The sequence below is a fragment of the Pongo abelii genome, chromosome 1, assembly GCF_028885655.2.
Source record: "Pongo abelii isolate AG06213 chromosome 1, NHGRI_mPonAbe1-v2.0_pri, whole genome shotgun sequence".
Taxonomy (NCBI): Eukaryota; Metazoa; Chordata; class Mammalia; order Primates; family Hominidae; genus Pongo; species Pongo abelii.
Window position 1 is genome coordinate 105,131,776 of NC_071985.2, and position 18,471 is coordinate 105,150,246.

The following is an 18,471-nucleotide window of genomic DNA, read 5'->3' on the forward strand; positions in this document are numbered from 1 at the left end:
TTCAAGTCTCTGAGTTGAATGCACTCATCACAAAGAAGTTTCTGAGAATGCTTCTGTCTAGTTGTTATTTGAAGACATTTCCTTTTCAATCTTTGGCCTCAAAGGGCTCGAAATAAACACTTGCAGATTCTACTAAAGGAGTGTTTCAAAAGTGTCCTATAGAAAGGAACGTTCAACTTTGTGACTTGAATGAACTCATCATGCAGAAGTTTCTGAGAATGCTTCTGTCTAATTTTTATGTGAAGATATTTCCTTTTCCAGCATAGGCCTCAGAGCGCTCCAAATAAACACTTGCAGATTCTACAAAAGGAGTGTTTCCAAACTGCTCTATCAAAGGGAATATTCAAGTCTGTGAGTTGAATGCACTCATCACACAGAAGTTTCTGAGAATGCTTCTCTCTTGCTTTTAGGTGGAGATATTTCATTTCCCAGCATAGGCCTCAAAGCGCTCCAAATATCTACTTGCAGATTCTACAAAAAGAGTGTTTGAAAACTGGTCTTTCAAAAGGAAGGTTGAAGTCTGTGAGTTGAATGCACTCATCACCAAGAAGTATCTCAGAATGCTTCTGTGTAGTTTGTATGTGAAGATATTTCCTTTTCCAGCATAGGCCTCAAAGCACTCCAAATAAACACTTGCAGATTCTACAAAAGGAGTGTTTCCAAACTGCTCTATCGAAAGGAATGTTCAAGTCTGTGAGTTGAATGCACTCATCACACAGAAGTTTCTGAGAATGCTTCTCTCCTGTTTTTAGGTGAAGATATTTCATTTGCCAGCATAGGCCTCAAAGCGCTCCAAATGTCTACTTGCAGATTCTACAAAAAGAGTGTTTCAAAACTGCTCTTTCCAAAGGAAGGTTCAAGTCTGTGAGTTGAATGCCCTCATCACAAAGAAGTTTCTGAGAATGCCTCTCTCTTGTTTTTAGGTGAAGATATTTCATTTCCCAGCATAGGCCTCAAAGCGCTCCAAATATCTACTTGCAGATTCTACAAAAAGAGTGTTTCAAAACTGCTCTTTCAAAAGGAAAGTTCAGGTCTGTGAGTTGAATGCACTCATCACCAAGAAGTATCTCAGAATGCTTCTGTGTAGTTTTAATGTGAAGATATTTCCTTTTCCAGCATAGGCCTCAAAGCACTCCAAATAAACACTTGCAGATTCTACAAAAAGAGTGTTTCAAAACTGCTTTTTCAAAAGGAAGGTTCAAGTCTGTGAGTTGAATGCACTCATCGCAAAGAAGTTTCTGAGAATGCTTCTTTGTAGTTTTTATTTGAAGACATTTCCTTTTCCATCATTGGCCTCAAAGGGCTCGAAATAAACAGTTGCAGATTCTACTAAAGGAGTGTTTCAAAACTGTCCTATCAAAAGGAACGTTCAAGTCTGTGAGTTGAATGAACTCATCACACCGAAGTTTCTGAGAATGCTTCTGTCTAGTTTTTATGGGAAGATATTTCCTTTTCCAGCATAGGCCTCAGAGGGCTCCAAATAAACACTTGGAGATTCCACAAAAGGAGTGTTTTCAAACTGCTCTATCAAAAGGAATGTTCAAGTCTGTGAGTTGAATGCACTCATCACACAGAAGTTTCTGAGAATGCTTCTCTCTTGTTTTTAGGTGAAGATATTTCATTTCCCAGCATAGGCCTCAAAGCGCTCCAAATATCTACTTGCAGATTCTACAAAAAGAGTGTTTCAAAACTGCTCTTTCAAAAGGAAGGTTGAAGTCTGTGAGTTGAATGCACTCATCACACAGAAGTTTCTGAGAATGCTTCTCTCTTGTTTTTAGGTGAAGATATTTCATTTCCCAGCGTAGGCCTCAAAGCGCTCCAAATATCTACTTGCAGAGTCTACAAAAAGAGTGTTTCAAAACTGCTCTTTCAAAAGGAAGGTTGAAGTCTGTGAGTTGAATGCACTCAACACAAAGAAGTATCTCAGAATGCTTCTGTGTAGTTTGTATGTGAAGATATTTCCTTTTCCAGCATAGGCCTCAGAGCGCTCCAAATAAACACTTGCAGATTCTACAAAAGGAGTGTTTCCAAACTGCTCTATCGAAGGGAATATTCAAGTCTGTGAGTTGAATGCACTCATCACACAGAAGTTTCTGAGAATGCTTCTCTCTTGCTTTTAGGTGAAGATATTTCATTTCCCAGCATAGGCCTCAAAGCGCTCCAAATATCTACTTGCAGATTCTACAAAAAGAGTGTTTGAAAACTGCTCTTTCAAAAGGAAGGTTGAAGTCTGTGAGTTGAATGCACTCATCACCAAGAAGTATCTCAGAATGCTTCTGTGTAGTTTGTATGTGAAGATATTTCCTTTTCCAGCATAGGCCTCAAAGCACTCCAAATAAACACTTGCAGATTCTACAAAAGGAGTGTTTCCAAACTGCTCTATCGAAAGGAATGTTCAAGTCTGTGAGTTGAATGCACTCATCACACAGAAGTTTCTGAGAATGCTTCTCTCCTGTTTTTAGGTGAAGATATTTCGTTTGCCAGCATAGGCCTCAAAGGGCTCGAAATAAACAGTTGCAGATTCTACTAAAGGAGTGTTTCAAAACTGTCCTATCAAAAGAAACGTTCAAGTCTGTGAGTTGAATTAACTCATCACACCGAAGTTTCTGAGAATGCTTCTGTCTAGTTTTTATGTGAAGATATTTCCTTTTCCAGCATAGGCCTCAGAGGGCTCCAAATAAACACTTGGAGATTCCACAAAAGGAGTGTTTTCAAACTGCTCTATCAAAAGGAATGTTCAAGTCTGTGAGTTGAATGCACTCATCACACAGAAGTTTCTGAGAATGCTTCTCTCTTGTTTTTAGTTGAAGATATTTCATTTCCCAGCATAGGCCTCAAAGCGCTCGAAATATCTACTTGCAGATTCTACAAAAAGAGAGTTTCAAAACTGCTCTTTCAAAAGGAAAGTTCAGATCTGTGAGTTGAATGCGCTCATCACCAAGAAGTATCTCAGAATGCTTGTGTGTAGTTTTTATGTGAAGATATTTCCTTTCCAGCATAAGCCTCAAAGCACTCCAAATAAACACTTGCAGATTCTACAAAAGGAGTGTTTCCAAACTGCTCTATCGAAAGGAATGTTCAAGTCTGTGAGTTGAATGCACCCATCATCCAGAAGTTTCTGAGAATGTTTCTCTCTTGTTTTTAGGTGAAGATATTTCATTTGCCAGCATAGGCCTCAAAGCGCTCCAAATGTCTACTTGCAGATTCAACAAAAAGAGTGTTTCAAAACTGCTCTTTCAAAAGGAAGGTTCAAGTCTGTGAGTTGAATGCACTCATCGCAAAGAAGTTTCTGAGAATGCTTCTTTGTAGTTTTTATTTGAAGACATTTCCTTTTCCATCATTGGCCTCAAGGGCTCGAAATAAACAGTTGCAGATTCTACTAAAGGAGTGTTTCAAAACTGTCCTATCCAAAGGAACGTTCAAGTCTGTGAGTTGAATGAACTCATCACACCGAAGTTTCTGAGAATGCTTCTGTCTAGTTTTTATGGGAAGATATTTCCTTTTCCAGCATAGGCCTCAGAGGGCTCCAAATAAACACTTGGAGATTCCACAAAAGGAGTGTTTTCAAACTGCTCTATCAAAAGGAATGTTCAAGTCTGTGAGTTGAATGCACTCATCACACAGAAGTTTCTGAGAATGCTTCTCTCTTGTTTTTAGGTGAAGATATTTCATTTCCCAGCATAGGCCTCAAAGCGCTCCAAATATCTACTTGCAGATTCTACAAAAAGAGTGTTTCAAAACTGGTCTTTCAAAAGGAAGGTTGAAGTCTGTGAGTTGAATGCACTCATCACACAGAAGTTTCTGAGAATGCTTCTCTCTTGTTTTTAGGTGAAGATATTTCATTTCCCAGCATAGGCCTCAAAGCGCTCCAAATATCTACTTGCAGAGTCTACAAAAAGAGTGTTTCAAAACTGCTCTTTCAAAAGGAAGGTTGAAGTCTGTGAGTTGAATGCACTCAACACCAAGAAGTATCTCAGAATGCTTCTGTGTAGTTTGTATGTGAAGATATTTCCTTTTCCAGCATAGGCCTCAAAGCACTCCAAATAAACACTTGCAGATTCTACAAAAGGAGTGTTTCCAAACTGCTCTATCGAAAGGAATGTTCAAGTCTGTGAGTTGAATGCACTCATCACACAGAAGTTTCTGAGAATGTTTCTCTCTTGTTTTTAGGTGAAGATATTTCATTTCCCAGCATAGGCCTCAAAGCGCTCCAAATGTCTACTTGCAGATTCTACAAAAAGAGTGTTTCAAAACTGCTCTTTCAAAAGGAAGGTTTAAGTCTGTGAGTTGAATGCACTCATCACAAAGAAGTTTCTGAGAATGCTTCTGTCTAGTTGTTATTTGAAGACATTTCCTTTTCAATCTTTGGCCTCAAAGGGCTCGAAATAAACACTTGCAGATTCTACTAAAGGAGTGTTTCAAAAGTGTCCTATAGGAAGGAACGTTCAACTTTGTGAGTTGAATGAACTCATCACGCAGAAGTTTCTGAGAATGCTTCTGTCTAGTTTGTATGTGAAGATATTTCCTTTTCCATCATAGGCCTCAGAGCGCTCCAAATAAACACTTGCAGATTCTACAAAAGGAGTGTTTCCAAACTGCTCTATCGAAGGGAATATTCAAGTCTGTGAGTTGAATGCACTCATCACACAGAAGTTTCTGAGAATGCTTCTCTCTTGTTTTTAGGTGAAGATATTTCATTTCCCAGCCTAGGCCTCAAAGCGCTCCAAATATCTACTTGCAGATTCTACAAAAAGAGTGTTTCAAAACTGCTCTTTCAAAAGGAAGGTTGAAGTCTGTGAGTTGAATGCACTCATCACCAAGAAGTATCTCAGAATGCTTCTGTGTAGTTTGTATGTGAAGATATTTCCTTTTCCAGCATAGGCCTCAAAGCACTCCAAATAAACACTTGCAGATTCTACAAAAGGAGTGTTTCCAAACTGCTCTATCGAAAGGAATGTTCAAGTCTGTGAGTTGAATGCACTCATCACACAGAAGTTTCTGAGAATGCTTCTCTCCTGTTTTTAGGTGAAGATATTTCGTTTGCCAGCATAGGCCTCAAAGCGCTCCAAATGTCTACTTGCAGATTCTACAAAAAGAGTGTTTCAAAACTGCTCTTTCCAAAGGAAGGTTCAAGTCTGTGAGTTGAATGCCCTCATCACAAAGAAGTTTCTGAGAATGCCTCTCTCTTGTTTTTAGGTGAAGATATTTCATTTCCCAGCATAGGCCTCAAAGCGCTCCAAATATCTACTTGCAGATTCTACAAAAAGAGTGTTTCAAAACTGCTCTTTCAAAAGGAAAGTTCAGGTCTGTGAGTTGAATGCACTCATCACCAAGAAGTATCTCAGAATGCTTCTGTGTAGTTTTAATGTGAAGATATTTCCTTTTCCAGCATAGGCCTCAAAGCACTCCAAATAAACACTTGCAGATTCTACAAAAAGAGTGTTTCAAAACTCCTCTTTCAAAAGGAAGGTTCAAGTCTCTGAGTTGATTGCCCTCATCACACAGAAGTTTCTGAGAATGCCTCTCTCTTGTTTTTAGGTGAAGATATTTCATTCCCCAGCATAGGCCTCAAAGCGCTCGAAATATCTACTTGCAGATTCTACAAAAAGAGAGTTTCAAAACTACTCTTTCAAAAGGAAAGTTCAGGTCTGTGAGTTGAATGAACTCATCACCAAGAAGTATTTCAGAATGCTTCTGTGTAGTTTTTATGTGAAGATATTTCCTTTCCAGCATAAGCCTCAAAGCACTCCAAATAAACACTTGCAGATTCTACAAAAGGAGTGTTTCCAAACTGCTCTATCGAAAGGAATGTTCAAGTCTGTGAGTTGAATGCACCCATCATCCAGAAGTTTCTGAGAATGTTTCTCTCTTGTTTCTAGGTGAAGATATTTCATTTCCCAGCATAGGCCTCAAAGCGCTCCAAATATCTACTTGCAGAGTCTACAAAAAGAGTGTTTCAAAACTGCTCTTTCAAAAGGAAGGTTGAAGTCTGTGAGTTGAATGCACTCATCACACAGAAGTTTCTGAGAATGCTTCTCTCTTGTTTTTAGGTGAAGATATTTCATTTCCCAGCATAGGCCTCAAAGCGCTCCAAATATCTACTTGCAGATTCTACAAAAAGAGTGTTTCAAAACTGCTCTTTCAAAAGGAAGGTTGAAGTCTGTGAGTTCAATGCACTCATCACCAAGAAGTATCTCAGAATGGTTCTGTGTAGTTTGTATGTGAAGATATTTCCTTTTCCAGCATAGGCCTCAAAGCACTCCAAATAAACACTTGCAGATTCTACAAAAGGAGTGTTTCCAAACTGCTCTATCGAAAGGAATGTTCAAGTCTGTGAGTTGAATGCACTCATCACACAGAAGTTTCTGAGAATGCTTCTCTCCTGTTTTTAGGTGAAGATATTTCGTTTGCCAGCATAGGCCTCAAAGGGCTCGAAATAAACAGTTGCAGATTCTACTAAAGGAGTGTTTCAAAACTGTCCTATCAAAAGGAACGTTCAAGTCTGTTAGTTGAATTATCTCATCACACCGAAGTTTCTGAGAATGCTTCTGTCTAGTTTTTATGTGAAGATATTTCCTTTTCCAGCATAGGCCTCAGAGGGCTCCAAATAAACACTTGGAGATTCCACAAAAGGAGTGTTTTCAAACTGCTCTATCAAAAGGAATGTTCAAGTCTGTGAGTTGAATGCACTCATCACACAGAAGTTTCTGAGAATGCTTCTCTCTTGTTTTTAGTTGAAGATATTTCATTTCCCAGCATAGGCCTCAAAGCGCTCGAAATATCTACTTGCAGATTCTACAAAAAGAGAGTTTCAAAACTGCTCTTTCAAAAGGAAAGTTCAGATCTGTGAGTTGAATGCACTCATCACCAAGAAGTATCTCAGAATGCTTCTGTGTAGTTTTTATGTGAAGATATTTCCTTTCCAGCATAAGCCTCAAAGCACTCCAAATAAACACTTGCAGATTCTACAAAAGGAGTGTTTCCAAACTGCTCTATCGAAAGGAATGTTCAAGTCTGTGAGTTGAATGCACCCATCATCCAGAAGTTTCTGAGAATGTTTCTCTCTTGTTTTTAGGTGAAGATATTTCATTTGCCAGCATAGGCCTCAAAGCGCTCCAAATGTCTACTTGCAGATTCAACAAAAAGAGTGTTTCAAAACTGCTCTTTCAAAAGGAAGGTTCAAGTCTGTGAGTTGAATGCACTCATCGCAAAGAAGTTTCTGAGAATGCTTCTTTGTAGTTTTTATTTGAAGACATTTCCTTTTCCATCATTGGCCTCAAGGGCTCGAAATAAACAGTTGCAGATTCTACTAAAGGAGTGTTTCAAAACTGTCCTATCCAAAGGAACGTTCAAGTCTGTGAGTTGAATGAACTCATCACACCGAAGTTTCTGAGAATGCTTCTGTCTAGTTTTTATGGGAAGATATTTCCTTTTCCAGCATAGGCCTCAGAGGGCTCCAAATAAACACTTGGAGATTCCACAAAAGGAGTGTTTTCAAACTGCTCTATCAAAAGGAATGTTCAAGTCTGTGAGTTGAATGCACTCATCACACAGAAGTTTCTGAGAATGCTTCTCTCTTGTTTTTAGGTGAAGATATTTCATTTCCCAGCATAGGCCTCAAAGCGCTCCAAATATCTACTTGCAGATTCTACAAAAAGAGTGTTTCAAAACTGGTCTTTCAAAAGGAAGGTTGAAGTCTGTGAGTTGAATGCACTCATCACACAGAAGTTTCTGAGAATGCTTCTCTCTTGTTTTTAGGTGAAGATATTTCATTTCCCAGCATAGGCCTCAAAGCGCTCCAAATATCTACTTGCAGAGTCTACAAAAAGAGTGTTTCAAAACTGCTCTTTCAAAAGGAAGGTTGAAGTCTGTGAGTTGAATGCACTCAACACCAAGAAGTATCTCAGAATGCTTCTGTGTAGTTTGTATGTGAAGATATTTCCTTTTCCAGCATAGGCCTCAAAGCACTCCAAATAAACACTTGCAGATTCTACAAAAGGAGTGTTTCCAAACTGCTCTATCGAAAGGAATGTTCAAGTCTGTGAGTTGAATGCACTCATCACACAGAAGTTTCTGAGAATGTTTCTCTCTTGTTTTTAGGTGAAGATATTTCATTTCCCAGCATAGGCCTCAAAGCGCTCCAAATGTCTACTTGCAGATTCTACAAAAAGAGTGTTTCAAAACTGCTCTTTCAAAAGGAAGGTTCTAGTCTGTGAGTTGAATGCACTCATCACACAGAAGTTTCTGAGAATGCTTCTGTCTAGTTGTTATTTGAAGACATTTCCTTTTCAATCTTTGGCATCAAAGGGCTCGAAATAAACACTTGCAGATTCTACTAAAGGAGTGTTTCAAATGTGTCCTATAGAAAGGAACGTTCAACTTTGTGACTTGAATGAACTCATCATGCAGAAGTTTCTGAGAATGCTTCTGTCTAGTTTGTATGTGAAGATATTTCCTTTTCCAGCATAGGCCTCAGAGCGCTCCAAATAAACACTTGCAGATTCTACAAAAGGAGTGTTTCCAAACTGCTCTATCGAAGGGAATATTCAAGTCTGTGAGTTGAATGCACTCATCAAACAGAAGTTTCTGAGAATGCTTCTCTCTTGCTTTTAGGTGAAGATATTTCATTTCCCAGCATAGGCCTCAAAGCGCTCCAAATATCTACTTGCAGATTCTACAAAAAGAGTGTTTCAAAACTGCTCTTTCAAAAGGAAGGTTGAAGTCTGTGAGTTGAATGCACTCATCACCAAGAAGTATCTCAGAATGCTTCTGTGTAGTTTGTATGTGAAGATATTTCCTTTTCCAGCATAGGCCTCAAAGCACTCCAAATAAACACTTGCAGATTCTACAAAAGGAGTGTTTCCAAACTGCTCTATCGAAAGGAATGTTCAAGTCTGTGAGTTGAATGCACTCATCACACAGAAGTTTCTGAGAATGCTTCTCTCCTGTTTTTAGGTGAAGATATTTCGTTTGCCAGCATAGGCCTCAAAGCGCTCCAAATGTCTACTTGCAGATTCTACAAAAAGAGTGTTTCAAAACTGCTCTTTCCAAAGGAAGGTTCAAGTCTGTGAGTTGAATGCCCTCATCACAAAGAAGTTTCTGAGAATGCCTCTCTCTTGTTTTTAGGTGAAGATATTTCATTTCCCAGCATAGGCCTCAAAGCGCTCCAAATATCTACTTGCAGATTCTACAAAAAGAGTGTTTCAAAACTGCTCTTTCAAAAGGAAAGTTCAGGTCTGTGAGTTGAATGCACTCATCACCAAGAAGTATCTCAGAATGCTTCTGTGTAGTTTTAATGTGAAGATATTTCCTTTTCCAGCATAGGCCTCAAAGCACTCCAAATAAACACTTGCAGATTCTACAAAAAGAGTGTTTCAAAACTCCTCTTTCAAAAGGAAGGTTCAAGTCTCTGAGTTGATTGCCCTCATCACACAGAAGTTTCTGAGAATGCCTCTCTCTTGTTTTTAGGTGAAGATATTTCATTCCCCAGCATAGGCCTCAAAGCGCTCGAAATATCTACTTGCAGATTCTACAAAAAGAGAGTTTCAAAACTACTCTTTCAAAAGGAAAGTTCAGGTCTGTGAGTTGAATGAACTCATCACCAAGAAGTATTTCAGAATGCTTCTGTGTAGTTTTTATGTGAAGATATTTCCTTTCCAGCATAAGCCTCAAAGCACTCCAAATAAACACTTGCAGATTCTACAAAAGGAGTGTTTCCAAACTGCTCTATCGAAAGGAATGTTCAAGTCTGTGAGTTGAATGCACCCATCATCCAGAAGTTTCTGAGAATGTTTCTCTCTTGTTTCTAGGTGAAGATATTTCATTTCCCAGCATAGGCCTCAAAGCGCTCCAAATATCTACTTGCAGAGTCTACAAAAAGAGTGTTTCAAAACTGCTCTTTCAAAAGGAAGGTTGAAGTCTGTGAGTTGAATGCACTCATCACACAGAAGTTTCTGAGAATGCTTCTCTCTTGTTTTTAGGTGAAGATATTTCATTTCCCAGCATAGGCCTCAAAGCGCTCCAAATATCTACTTGCAGATTCTACAAAAAGAGTGTTTCAAAACTGCTCTTTCAAAAGGAAGGTTGAAGTCTGTGAGTTGAATGCACTCATCACACAGAAGTTTCTGAGAATGTTTCTCTCTTGTTTTTAGGTGAAGGTATTTCATTTCCCAGTATAGGCCTCAAAGCGCTCCAAATGTCTACTTGCAGATTCTACAAAAAGAGTGTTTCAAAACTCCTCTGTCAAAAGGAAGGTTCAAGTCTCTGAGTTGAATGCCCTCATCCAAAGAAGTTTCTGAGAATGCCTCTCTCTTGTTTTTAGGTGAAGATATTTCATTTCCCAGCATAGGCCTCAAAGCGCTCGAAATATCTACTTGCAGATTCTACAAAAAGAGAGTTTCAAAATTGCTCTTTCAAAGGGAAAGTTCAGGTCTGTGAGTTGAATGCACTCATCACCAAGAAGTATCTCAGAATGCTTCTGTGTAGTTTTTATGTGAAGATATTTCCTTTCCAGCATAAGCCTCAAAGCACTCCAAATAAACACTTGCAGATTCTACAAAAGGAGTGTTTCCAAACTGCTCTATCGAAAGGAATGTTCAAGTCTGTGAGTTGAATGCACTCATCACACAGAAGTTTCTGAGAATGCTTCTCTCCTGTTTTTAGGTGAAGATATTTCATTTGCCAGCATAGGCCTCAAAGCGCTCCAAATGTCTACTTGCAGATTCTACAAAAAGAGTGTTTCAAAACTGCTCTTTCCAAAGGAAGTTTCAAGTCTGTGAGTTGAATGCCCTCATCACAAAGAAGTTTCTGAGAATGCCTCTCTCTTGTTTTTAGGTGAAGATATTTCATTTCCCAGCATAGGCCTCAAAGCGCTCCAAATATCTACTTGCAGATTCTACAAAAAGAGTGTTTCAAAACTGCTCTTTCAAAAGGAAAGTTCAGGTCTGTGAGTTGAATGCACTCATCACCAAGAAGTATCTCAGAATGCTTCTGTGTAGTTTTAATGTGAAGATATTTCCTTTTCCAGCATAGGCCTCAAAGCACTCCAAATAAACACTTGCAGATTCTACAAAAAGAGTGTTTCAAAACTGCTCTTTCAAAAGGAAGGTTCAAGTCTGTGAGTTGAATGCACTCATCGCAAAGAAGTTTCTGAGAATGCTTCTTTGTAGTTTTTATTTGAAGACATTTCCTTTTCCATCATTGGCCTCAAAGGGCTCGAAATAAACAGTTGCAGATTCTACTAAAGGAGTGTTTCAAAACTGTCCTATCAAAAGGAACGTTCAAGTCTGTGAGTTGAATGAACTCATCACACCGAAGTTTCTGAGAATGCTTCTGTCTAGTTTTTATGGGAAGATATTTCCTTTTCCAGCATAGGCCTCAGAGGGCTCCAAATAAACACTTGGAGATTCCACAAAAGGAGTGTTTTCAAACTGCTCTATCAAAAGGAATGTTCAAGTCTGTGAGTTGAATGCACTCATCACACAGAAGTTTCTGAGAATGCTTCTCTCTTGTTTTTAGGTGAAGATATTTCATTTCCCAGCATAGGCCTCAAAGCGCTCCAAATATCTACTTGCAGATTCTACAAAAAGAGTGTTTCAAAACTGGTCTTTCAAAAGGAAGGTTGAAGTCTGTGAGTTGAATGCACTCATCACACAGAAGTTTCTGAGAATGCTTCTCTCTTGTTTTTAGGTGAAGATATTTCATTTCCCAGCGTAGGCCTCAAAGCGCTCCAAATATCTACTTGCAGAGTCTACAAAAAGAGTGTTTCAAAACTGCTCTTTCAAAAGGAAGGTTGAAGTCTGTGAGTTGAATGCACTCAACACAAAGAAGTATCTCAGAATGCTTCTGTGTAGTTTGTATGTGAAGATATTTCCTTTTCCAGCATAGGCCTCAAAGCACTCCAAATAAACACTTGCAGATTCTACAAAAAGAGTGTTTCAAAACTCCTCTTTCAAAAGGAAGGTTCAAGTCTCTGAGTTGAATGCCGTCATCCAAAGAAGTTTCTGAGAATGCCTCTCTCTTGTTTTTAGGTGAAGATATTTCATTTCCCAGCATAGGCCTCAAAGCGCTCCAAATATCTACTTGCAGATTCTACAAAAAGAGAGTTTCAAAACTGCTCTTTCAAAGGGAAAGTTCAGGTCTGTGAGTTGAATGCACTCATCACCAAGAAGTATCTCAGAATGCTTCTGTGTAGTTTTTATGTGAAGATATTTCCTTTCCAGTATAAGCCTCAAAGCACTCCAAATAAACACTTGCAGATTCTACAAAAGGAGTGTTTCCAAACTGCTCTATCGAAAGGAATGTTCAAGTCTGTGAGTTGAATGCACCCATCATCCAGAAGTTTCTGAGAATGTTTCTCTCTTGTTTTTAGGTGAAGATATTTCATTTCCCAGCATAGGCATCAAAGCGCTCCAAATGTCTACTTGCAGATTCAACAAAAAGAGTGTTTCAAAACTGCTGTTTCAAAAGGAAGGTTCAAGTCTGTGAGTTGAATCCACTCATCGCAAAGAAGTTTCTGAGAATGCTTCTTTGTAGTTTTTATTTGAAGACATTTCCTTTTCCATCATTGGCCACAAAGGGCTCGAAATAAACAGTTGCAGATTCTACTAAAGGAGTGTTTCAAAACTGTCCTATCAAAAGGAACGTTCAAGTCTGTGAGTTGAATGAACTCATCACACCGAAGTTTCTGAGAATGCTTCTGTCTAGTTTTTATGTGAAGATATTTCCTTTTCCAGCATAGGCCTCAGAGGGCTCCAAATAAACACTTGGAGATTCTACAAAAGGAGTGTTTTCAAACTGCTCTATCAAAAGGAATGTTCAAGTCTGTGAGTTGAATGCACTCATCACACAGAAGTTTCTGAGAATGCTTCTCTCTTGTTTTTAGGTGAAGATATTTCATTTCCCAGCATAGGCCTCAAAGCGCTCCAAATATCTACTTGCAGATTCCACAAAAAGAGTGTTTCAAAACTGGTCTTTCAAAAGGAAGGTTGAAGTCTGTGAATTGAATGCACTCATCACACAGAAGTTTCTGAGAATGCTTCTCTCTTGTTTTTAGATGAAGATATTTCATTTCCCAGCATAGGCCTCAAAGCGCTCCAAATATCTACTTGCAGAGTCTACAAAAAGAGTGTTTCAAAACTGCTCTTTCAAAAGGAAGGTTGAAGTCTGTGAGTTGAATGCACTCATCACCAAGAAGTATCTCAGAATGCTTCTGTGTAGTTTGTATGTGAAGATATTTCCTTTTCCAGCATAGGCCTCAAAGCACTCCAAATAAACACTTGCAGATTCTACAAAAGGAGTGTTTCCAAACTGCTCTATTGAAAGGAATGTTCAAGTCTGTGAGTTGAATGCACTCATCACACAGAAGTTTCTGAGAATGTTTCTCTCTTGTTTTTAGGTGAAGATATTTCATTTCCCAGCATAGGCCTCAAAGCGCTCCAAATGTCTACTTGCAGATTCTACAAAAAGAGTGTTTCAAAACTGCTCTTTCAAAAGGAAGGTTCAAGTCTCTGAGTTGAATGCACTCATCACAAAGAAGTTTCTGAGAATGCTTCTGTCTAGTTGTTATTTGAAGACATTTCCTTTTCAATCTTTGGCCTCAAAGGGCTCGAAATAAACACTTGCAGATTCTACTAAAGGAGTGTTTCAAAAGTGTCCTATAGAAAGGAACGTTCAACTTTGTGACTTGAATGAACTCATCATGCAGAAGTTTCTGAGAATGCTTCTGTCTAATTTTTATGTGAAGATATTTCCTTTTCCAGCATAGGCCTCAGAGCGCTCCAAATAAACACTTGCAGATTCTACAAAAGGAGTGTTTCCAAACTGCTCTATCAAAGGGAATATTCAAGTCTGTGAGTTGAATGCACTCATCACACAGAAGTTTCTGAGAATGCTTCTCTCTTGCTTTTAGGTGGAGATATTTCATTTCCCAGCATAGGCCTCAAAGCGCTCCAAATATCTACTTGCAGATTCTACAAAAAGAGTGTTTGAAAACTGGTCTTTCAAAAGGAAGGTTGAAGTCTGTGAGTTGAATGCACTCATCACCAAGAAGTATCTCAGAATGCTTCTGTGTAGTTTGTATGTGAAGATATTTCCTTTTCCAGCATAGGCCTCAAAGCACTCCAAATAAACACTTGCAGATTCTACAAAAGGAGTGTTTCCAAACTGCTCTATCGAAAGGAATGTTCAAGTCTGTGAGTTGAATGCACTCATCACACAGAAGTTTCTGAGAATGCTTCTCTCCTGTTTTTAGGTGAAGATATTTCATTTGCCAGCATAGGCCTCAAAGCGCTCCAAATGTCTACTTGCAGATTCTACAAAAAGAGTGTTTCAAAACTGCTCTTTCCAAAGGAAGGTTCAAGTCTGTGAGTTGAATGCACTCATCACAAAGAAGTTTCTGAGAATGCCTCTCTCTTGTTTTTAGGTGAAGATATTTCATTTCCCAGCATAGGCCTCAAAGCGCTCCAAATATCTACTTGCAGATTCTACAAAAAGAGTGTTTCAAAACTGCTCTTTCAAAAGGAAAGTTCAGGTCTGTGAGTTGAATGCACTCATCCCCAAGAAGTATCTCAGAATGCTTCTGTGTAGTTTTAATGTGAAGATATTTCCTTTTCCAGCATAGGCCTCAAAGCACTCCAAATAAACACTTGCAGATTCTACAAAAAGAGTGTTTCAAAACTGCTTTTTCAAAAGGAAGGTTCAAGTCTGTGAGTTGAATGCACTCATCGCAAAGAAGTTTCTGAGAATGCTTCTTTGTAGTTTTTATTTGAAGACATTTCCTTTTCCATCATTGGCCTCAAAGGGCTCGAAATAAACAGTTGCAGATTCTACTAAAGGAGTGTTTCAAAACTGTCCTATCAAAAGGAACGTTCAAGTCTGTGAGTTGAATGAACTCATCACACCGAAGTTTCTGAGAATGCTTCTGTCTAGTTTTTATGGGAAGATATTTCCTTTTCCAGCATAGGCCTCAGAGGGCTCCAAATAAACACTTGGAGATTCCACAAAAGGAGTGTTTTCAAACTGCTCTATCAAAAGGAATGTTCAAGTCTGTGAGTTGAATGCACTCATCACACAGAAGTTTCTGAGAATGCTTCTCTCTTGTTTTTAGGTGAAGATATTTCATTTCCCAGCATAGGCCTCAAAGCGCTCCAAATATCTACTTGCAGATTCTACAAAAAGAGTGTTTCAAAACTGCTCTTTCAAAAGGAAGGTTGAAGTCTGTGAGTTGAATGCACTCATCACACAGAAGTTTCTGAGAATGCTTCTCTCTTGTTTTTAGGTGAAGATATTTCATTTCCCAGCGTAGGCCTCAAAGCGCTCCAAATATCTACTTGCAGAGTCTACAAAAAGAGTGTTTCAAAACTGCTCTTTCAAAAGGAAGGTTGAAGTCTGTGAGTTGAATGCACTCAACACAAAGAAGTATCTCAGAATGCTTCTGTGTAGTTTGTATGTGAAGATATTTCCTTTTCCAGCATAGGCCTCAAAGCACTGCATATAAACACTTGCAGATTCTACAAAAGGAGTGTTTCCAAACTGCTCTATCGAAAGGAATGTTCAAGTCTGTGAGTTGAATGCACTCATCACACAGAAGTTTCTGAGAATGTTTCTCTCTTGTTTTTAGGTGAAGATATTTCATTTGCCAGCATAGGCCTCAAAGCGCTCCAAATGTCTACTTGCAGATTCTACAAAAAGAGTGTTTCAAAACTGCTCTTTCAAAAGGAAGGTTCAAGTCTGTGAGTTGAATGCACTCATCGCAAAGAAGTTTCTGAGAATGCTTCTTTGTAGTTTTTATTCGAAGACATTTCCTTTTCCATCATTGGCCTCAAAGGGCTCGAAATAAACAGTTGCAGATTCTACTAAAGGAGTGTTTCAAAACTGTCCTATCAAAAGGAACGTTCAAGTCTGTGAGTCGAATGAACTCATCACACCGAAGTTTCTGAGAATGCTTCTGTCTAGTTCTTATGGGAAGATATTTCCTTTTCCAGCATAGGCCTCAGAGGGCTCCAAATAAACACTTGGAGATTCCACAAAAGGAGTGTTTTCAAACTGCTCTATCAAAAGGAATGTTCAAGTCTGTGAGTTGAATGCACTCATCACACAGAAGTTTCTGAGAATGCTTCTCTCTTGTTTGTAGTTGAAGATATTTCATTTCCCAGCATAGGCCTCAAAGCGCTCCAAATATCTACTTGCAGATTCTACAAAAAGAGTGTTTCAAAACTGGTCTTTCAAAAGGAAGGTTGAAGTATGTGAGTTGAATGCACTCATCACACAGAAGTTTCTGAGAATGCTTCTCTCTTGTTTTTAGGTGAAGATATTTCATTTCCCAGCATAGGCCTCAAAGCGCTCCAAATGTCTACTTGCAGATTCTACAAAAAGAGTGTTTCAAAACTGCTCTTTCAAAAGGAAGGTTTAAGTCTGTGAGTTGAATGCACTCATCACAAAGAAGTTTCTGAGAATGCTTCTGTCTAGTTGTTATTTGAAGACATTTCCTTTTCAATCTTGGGCCTCAAAGGGCTCGAAATAAACACTTGCAGATTCTACTAAAGGAGTGTTTCAAAAGTGTCCTATAGGAAGGAACGTTCAACTTTGTGAGTTGAATGAACTCATCACGCAGAAGTTTCTGAGAATGCTTCTGTCTAGTTTGTATGTGAAGATATTTCCTTTTCCATCATAGGCCTCAGAGCGCTCCAAATAAACACTTGCAGATTCGACAAAAGGAGTGTTTCCAAACTGCTCTATCGAAGGGAATATTCAAGTCTGTGAGTTGAATGCACTCATCACACAGAAGTTTCTGAGAATGCTTCTCTCTTGTTTTTAGGTGAAGATATTTCATTTCCCAGCCTAGGCCTCAAAGCGCTCCAAATATCTACTTGCAGATTCTACAAAAAGAGTGTTTCAAAACTGCTCTTTCAAAAGGAAGGTTGAAGTCTGTGAGTTGAATGCACTCATCACCAAGAAGTATCTCAGAATGCTTCTGTGTAGTTTGTATGTGAAGATATTTCCTTTTCCAGCATAGGCCTCAAAGCACTCCAAATAAACACTTGCAGATTCTACAAAAGGAGTGTTTCCAAACTGCTCTATCAAAAGGAATGTTCAAGTCTGTGAGTTGAATGCACTCATCACACAGAAGTTTCTGAGAATGCTTCTCTCCTGTTTTTAGGTGAAGATATTTCGTTTGCCAGCATAGGCCTCAAAGCGCTCCAAATGTCTACTTGCAGATTCTACAAAAAGAGTGTTTCAAAACTGCTCTTTCCAAAGGAAGGTTCAAGTCTGTGAGTTGAATGCCCTCATCACAAAGAAGTTTCTGAGAATGCCTCTCTCTTGTTTTTAGGTGAAGATATTTCATTTCCCAGCATAGGCCTCAAAGCGCTCCAAATATCTACTTGCAGATTCTACAAAAAGAGTGTTTCAAAACTGCTCTTTCAAAAGGAAAGTTCAGGTCTGTGAGTTGAATGCACTCATCACCAAGAAGTATCTCAGAATGCTTCTGTGTAGTTTTAATGTGAAGATATTTCCTTTTCCAGCATAGGCCTCAAAGCACTCCAAATAAACACTTGCAGATTCTACAAAAAGAGTGTTTCAAAACTCCTCTTTCAAAAGGAAGGTTCAAGTCTCTGAGTTGATTGCCCTCATCACACAGAAGTTTCTGAGAATGCCTCTCTCTTGTTTTTAGGTGAAGATATTTCATTCCCCAGCATAGGCCTCAAAGCGCTCGAAATATCTACTTGCAGATTCTACAAAAAGAGAGTTTCAAAACTACTCTTTCAAAAGGAAAGTTCAGGTCTGTGAGTTGAATGAACTCATCACCAAGAAGTATTTCAGAATGCTTCTGTGTAGTTTTTATGTGAAGATATTTCCTTTCCAGCATAAGCCTCAAAGCACTCCAAATAAACACTTGCAGATTCTACAAAAGGAGTGTTTCCAAACTGCTCTATCGAAAGGAATGTTCAAGTCTGTGAGTTGAATGCACCCATCATCCAGAAGTTTCTGAGAATGTTTCTCTCTTGTTTTTAGGTGAAGATATTTCATTTCCCAGCATAGGCATCAAAGCGCTCCAAATGTCTACTTGCAGATTCAACAAAAAGAGTGTTTCAAAACTGCTGTTTCAAAAGGAAGGTTCAAGTCTGTGAGTTGAATCCACTCATCGCAAAGAAGTTTCTGAGAATGCTTCTTTGTAGTTTTTATTTGAAGACATTTCCTTTTCCATCATTGGCCACAAAGGGCTCGAAATAAACAGTTGCAGATTCTACTAAAGGAGTGTTTCAAAACTGTCCTATCAAAAGGAACGTTCAAGTCTGTGAGTTGAATGAACTCATCACACCGAAGTTTCTGAGAATGCTTCTGTCTAGTTTTTATGTGAAGATATTTCCTTTTCCAGCATAGGCCTCAGAGGGCTCCAAATAAACACTTGGAGATTCCACAAAAGGAGTGTTTTCAAACTGCTCTATCAAAAGGAATGTTCAAGTCTGTGAG